The following is a 5886-nucleotide window of genomic DNA, read 5'->3' on the forward strand; positions in this document are numbered from 1 at the left end:
GCAGCGAGCCGAGATCGCGCCACTGCACTCCAGCCTGGGCAACAGAGCGAGACTCCGTCTCAAAAAAAAAAAAAAAAGGACTGAAGTTCTGACACATGTTGCAACATGGATGATCCCCATAAACTTTATGCTAAGCCAAAGAAGCCAAAAAGAAAAGGTCACAAAGTATATGATTTCTAATTTATGGGAAACATTCAGAACATGTAAGTCCATGGAGACAGAAAGCAGATTGCGGCTGCCAGAGACTGGGGTAGGGAGGCTGGGGAGTGACTGCTTAACGGAGGGTTTCCCTCTGGGATGATGAAAACGTGTTGGAACTAGACACAGATGGTGAGGCCCAACACTGCAAACGCACTACATGTTACTGAATTACACACTTTCAAATGGTTAATGGCTAATGTTACATGAATTGTACCTACTTTTTTAAAAAAAAAAAAAACCTACAGATGACATCATATCTCATGGTGAGAAACGACATTTTCCTCCTGAGGTTGAGAACAAGGAGGGGAGAGGGAAAGCTACAGCACCAGGGCTGCCGGGTGCTCGGGAAGGCGACGACAGAATCCTGTGTTGAGTCTGTCCTCGTGGGACGCTGTCACAGCAGGGTGACGGGGTGGGAAGCCCACTAGAACAGGCTTAAGAGTGGCCAGGTTGACTGCTGGCTTTTAGAGGTGGGGTCACAGCCGCTCTGCATCTTCTCTTAAAATCACTCAAACCCAAGAGAATGAGAAATGAAAACTGCACCTGCAAATCTTGCCAGACGAAGTGCTAAGGCAGCACAGGGACAAGGAGCCCCGGGGAGAGGGAGGCGGAGAAGCCTTTTCGTGCCCAGCCTCACAGCCCACCTCTAAAACCCCGAAAGGCCCAAGCACTGAGACACCAGCAAAGAAAGGGAGTGAGGCCGAAAGCAGGGGGCTTCTCAATGGTCTAAATAGGGACAGTCAGACCCCCAGCCACTCAGAGGAGGACTATCCTGACCCCTGAGCAGGGATGCCCTGGTAAAAGGACACCACGGGTTCCATATGAGAAGAGGGCAGGGAACATGGTGACACCAGAGAGCACCTGTCTGCTGAGCCCTGGGGCCCCTATCCCCACCCCACACCTCCCCCAGACTCAGCACCCACCCCCAGGGCAGGAGGCTAGAGAAACGGAACTCTCTCAGCTCTGGGGATGCTTGTTCCTGCCTCATGAGGCAGCCTATGCTGACTGATACACACTGCACAAGGGTTCACCTAAATGATGACATAACCCTATGTATTAGAGTTAGGGTTAGGGGTAGATGGAGCAGCTCTCAGGAGGGAAATCTATGAGTTCAACCATCTTGACCACAACAGGAGACTAAGAAATAGTAGCATGCCCATATTCTTTACAAACGTGGAGATAAATCCAGAGGAAGAAGCGACAACAGCTGGAAGTGGTAATCTACGGGGAGTGGGCAGGGCAGGGGCTGTGGGGAGATGGTCTGGGAGGCCAGCGGTCTGCTATTTTTTTCATAAAACCTATAAAACTCTTTGACGTCTTAAAATACGTGTATGTATCACGCTGACAACATAAAAACTGTGTCTGAAAAGTAGACTAAGCTTTTGAGGTGCAAAGCGGGCGAGGGTGGGTGGTCTGGATAAGCATCCCAAGGCACAGGCCGGTCCTAGCTGCCTGGTTCCCCCAGCGTCCTGCACAGGGCGTAGTGTGGTGACTGAGACGTGGCCAAGGCTCTGAATAACAGTTCTACCACATGGGCAACAACCTCAGCTTCCTCACCCCAGTGACCATGAAGGGAGTGACCGCGGCTTCCTCAGCACAGTGCATGGTGCGTGTGGGATAAATCCTGCTGCCCCTGCTTCTAAGGTCTCACCTAATTAACCTGAAGGACCTGCAGTGTTCTGGGTTGAGAGGCAGGAGCAGGACAGGCTGGGCAGGTTAGAATGTCCCCTGAGAGAGGGTGTAGAGCAGGACGGTGCTGAGCCAGCTCCTGGAACAGGGTCTCGGTTACAGATGGAAACCATGGGGAAGCCGGTGGGAGCAGGGTCGTCGAGGGAGACCAGTGTGTCGGAACAGGCAGGTGGAACATGGCTCAGACAGCCCACTAAAGGACAGAGCATGGCTGTGACACAGCTGTGGCCCCACTGTGCACTGCACTGAGATATTCCACTGGGCACAGGGCTCCTGCAGGACAACTGGCAGCTGTTGAAGATGCTCCTGCCTCTGCAGGAGGGGCTGAGCCGCTCCCACAACCAGACCCTGCAGGCAGCTCGAGTATGTGTCCCCCACCATCGCCTTGTGGGGACTAACTGTGTGACCACCAGTGTCTTGGGCTGCCCTGCTGCCGTCCCTGGGGAGGGCCCTGCCCACACTGGCAGTGCCTGGGACTGGCCACCTGGTTGTCAAGGCAAGCAGCCTGGGGTGCTGAACAATTTAGGAATTGTTATTGCCAGGTCGAGCGGAAAGAACCTGCCCACTTCCTGCCGGCCCCTCCTCCTGGGTCCCTGGGAAGAACTGACCACCGGGATGCCCCGGGCCCATCTGCACCCCATGGGGAAGGGAGGCTGCCCAAGGAAGCAGCACAGCTCCACCAGGAGGACGGAGGCCTCAGTGCAGCTGGGAAAAGGGACCTGGGGCGTCCCAGAGACAGGATCTCAGAGGTGAGACGGACGGGTTCACAGGGAATGCAATCTGCTCCTGGCAACTGGTCCCCTGTAAATGTCTGTTCTTCCCCTTTCACCTCAAAATAAATGTAAGTGTATGTGAAGTCTGTGAAAGCAGAAAGCAAAAATATCTAGCGTAGCTGTGTTTAAGCTTTTGTTAGAGAAAGGTGAGCGCCACGGTGGCTATAACTCTTCTTACGGCCCCCAATTAGCACATCAGCCCAGACTCATGCATGAATGCCACATTAAGTGCAGTGGGGATCCTGACGGGTTCTACTCACTCAGAATCTCCAGACACAGGAAGAGGCTCACCCCGTCTGTCCACGGGACAGTCCTGGCCTGTTGGTGGTTTGTCCACAGGAGATTCGGCAATGCGTAAATATTCAGGAGACTGTAAAGAAAAAGAACACAAACAAATGAAGCATCCACCGGATGAGAAAGGAAACTGCTGATTCACCCACAGAGGAGCAGGTGTGGATGGCAACGATGGGCCACACGTGCTTATGGGAGGCTAACAGCTCCCTTTCCAGAATCTCTAGAGTAGCTGGAACTCCAAGGCTCTCCAGAGCGGCCGAATATCGGAAAAACCAAGTCACAGGTTGACCGTGATTCTCCCCCAAGTCTTCAAGTGAACTTTCGTGTTTATTCCCAAAGGACAGTGAGTACAGACAACTAATGATTTCGGGCCACAGGTAGCAGAGCTGCATGCTAAGCTTGTGGAGAATACATTTTTCAAGCCCTTCTGTAGGAAGATAAGGGAAATCTGGTGCCATTAATATTTCAGGTTTCATTTGCTCTGACAGGAAACGAAACACATTCATCAGGGTTCTGTTCCCAACTTGGTTTTTCTTTTCTTTTTTTTTTTTTTTTTTTTTGAGATGGAGTCTCACTCTGCCGCCCAGGCTGGAGTGCAGTAGCCAGATCTCAGATCACTGCAAGCTCCGCCTCCCGGGCTTACGCCATTCTTCTGCCTCAGCCTCCCAAGTAGCTGTGACTACAGGCGCCCGCCACCTCGCCCGGCTAGTTTTCTGTATTTTTTTTTTTTTAGTAGAGACAGGATTTCACCGTGTTAGCCAGGATGGTCTCGATCTCCTGACCTCGTGATCCGCCCTTCTCGGCCTCCCAAAGTGCTGGGATTACAGGCTTGAGCCACCGCGCCCAGCCGAAACCAACTTGGTTTTTCAAAGTACAAAATGCTGCATGAGATACACAGCTTGTGGAATTTGGGTTATTTATCTTAAAATAGTGCATGCCACACCTAGTCGGCTGGGGGATGTTTTTCCAAACACACTAAACAAACCCCTTGCAGAGAAAGGGCGATGGTGCCCATGTGCCGGTGCCCAGAGAAGCCATCAGATTAGCAGGTGACACTGCTTCTCCTTGAGACGCAGGTGGCCATCAGTGCTCAGCCAGCACCCTTACTGATCAGCACCGTCTGCCTGGACTTCGCACAGAACTGAGCTGCAGAGACAGACACTTTGGTTCACGTCCCAGCTCTGCCACTGACACCTTGAGAAGACTATGTAACCTGCCTGTGCCTCAGTTTCCTTACCATGAAGGATGATGGCAGCACTGAGATATGAGGGTTCAGGCTCCAGCTCCAGCACCTGCTCCCAACCCCTCTCACCATCACCCTCCTGCCACATCAAACGAGGGAGCTGACACCCATTCCTTAAGCGGTTCCTCCAGCTTTAACATCCACGGCTGCTGCCTTCCGACTTGCTACTTCCTCTCATCTGTGTTTCCTGCCTGCGAGCAGGCCCCCCAGCTGGAGGCCTCCTAAACCCAAACATTTATTCCCACCCCATGGGCCCACTCTGATACTGAAGCACAAGTGGGAGTAGTGTCCATTCGGGGGAAACCCAGGCCAAACCCCATCTGCCTGCAACCACCGTGGTGTGGGCATGAAGGGCACACCAAGAGCCAGGGACTCAAATGGGGCCCATGGAGACACAGCACTGGCATGACAAGGCCATGGCCGCCAAGCCACGGCGTGCAAAGCATCTGAGGTCCTGGGCCTACGCCCTGCCCATGGCTGCCTTGCCCCATCACACCCCAAATCCCTGTGCCATCTGTGCCTCACCTCTTCTGTGCCCATGTTTAAATCTTTTTGTTGCTGTTGCTCCTCTAGAATCTTCCTGGCAAACTCCTATTCATTCTTCAAAACCCAGCTGGTGCAGGCATCTCTGAATTCTGGGGGTAATCACACTCTTCTCAGCCCTGTCTTCTTCCTGCAGTCCTCACAATCATTCATGACCACTTCTCCCATTTCCCCTCGGGCTCCTACCCGGCCCCGAGAGGGCACACAGTTTACAGACTGGACGTGACGCTTTTGGCCTGTAAACCCTCAAATGCAGCCTTAAAGAAGGAAGATAAATGCAAGCAAATGCAAAGGCTGAGGAGGGGCCTCTGGTAGATGAGGAGGGAGCATCGGGCTGGGAGTCAAAGATACCGGGCTACAGAGGAAGGAAGCTGCCACAGAACACGCCACTGACGCCACACAGAGCACCGACAGCCATGCTCAAGCCCGTTCTTATCCCACGGACAAATGGGGCCAGCAGATGTTTCAGACTGAGGAGGGGGTTATCACATCAATATGGAGCAGGATGACCTGGGGGAGCAGGGCTCATCTGGGAGCCCCCAGAAAGAAAATGCAGAGGTTGCCCTGAGGGCCGAACGTACACAGCCCCTCTGGGACAAGAGAGCTGCAGGACACTCACTGAGTCCACACTGCAGGGTGTGCTGACGAAGCTGTTCAGGAGACATAGGGAAAGAGTTCCTCCCTGACCTCTGCCTCCTCTGGGAAGAACCAGCCCTGCATCCTGAGCCAGAGAATGCCTGGCCTGCCCAACCGTGCCCCGTCAGCCCCCACAGCACGCCACACTGCAAAACCACCGTCACCTGCCATGGGCCGTGGGCTGCCACCTGCCGCATGTTCCTGAGGCTAAGCATACAGCCGGTTTGACCTGGAGCAGAGGGACAGAGGTACAGCCTCCCAGGAACCCGGGAGTCAGCGGTTGTTCATTCTCCCTCCATTCAACAACCGTGGGCGGGGCTCAGGCTCCTGGCTTTCTGCGTGTCATGGTGCCCAGCAGATGACCCTCCCTGCAGGGTGTGTGTGGCATCCTGCCTCCTTCCCTTGGCTCAGCCTCTCCCCCAGCCCACCCAGGTAAAAGGTTCGCAGGGAAAGGCAGAACACTCCAGCAACTCTCAGATAATCCCCACAATTGGCCGGGCGCGGTGG

General features: G+C 54.0%; 1 protein-coding gene across 1 annotated transcript in view; it reads right to left on the bottom strand.

Moving 5' to 3' along the window:
- The window catches only part of APBA2 (amyloid beta (A4) precursor protein-binding, family A, member 2), a 210361-nt gene extending 204697 nt beyond the window's left edge, over positions 1 to 5664 (bottom strand). Inside the window, exons 1-2 of the mRNA XM_011995778.1 lie at positions 5544 to 5664; positions 2924 to 3033 (exon numbers count right to left, since the gene is read on the bottom strand). The gene's annotated coding sequence lies outside the window, so the exon portion shown is untranslated. The remainder of the gene's footprint in view (positions 1 to 2923; positions 3034 to 5543) is intronic.
- Positions 5665 to 5886: the final 222 nt, after the last annotated feature.

The sequence above is a fragment of the Mandrillus leucophaeus genome, unplaced genomic scaffold, assembly GCF_000951045.1.
Source record: "Mandrillus leucophaeus isolate KB7577 unplaced genomic scaffold, Mleu.le_1.0 Scaffold498, whole genome shotgun sequence".
Taxonomy (NCBI): Eukaryota; Metazoa; Chordata; class Mammalia; order Primates; family Cercopithecidae; genus Mandrillus; species Mandrillus leucophaeus.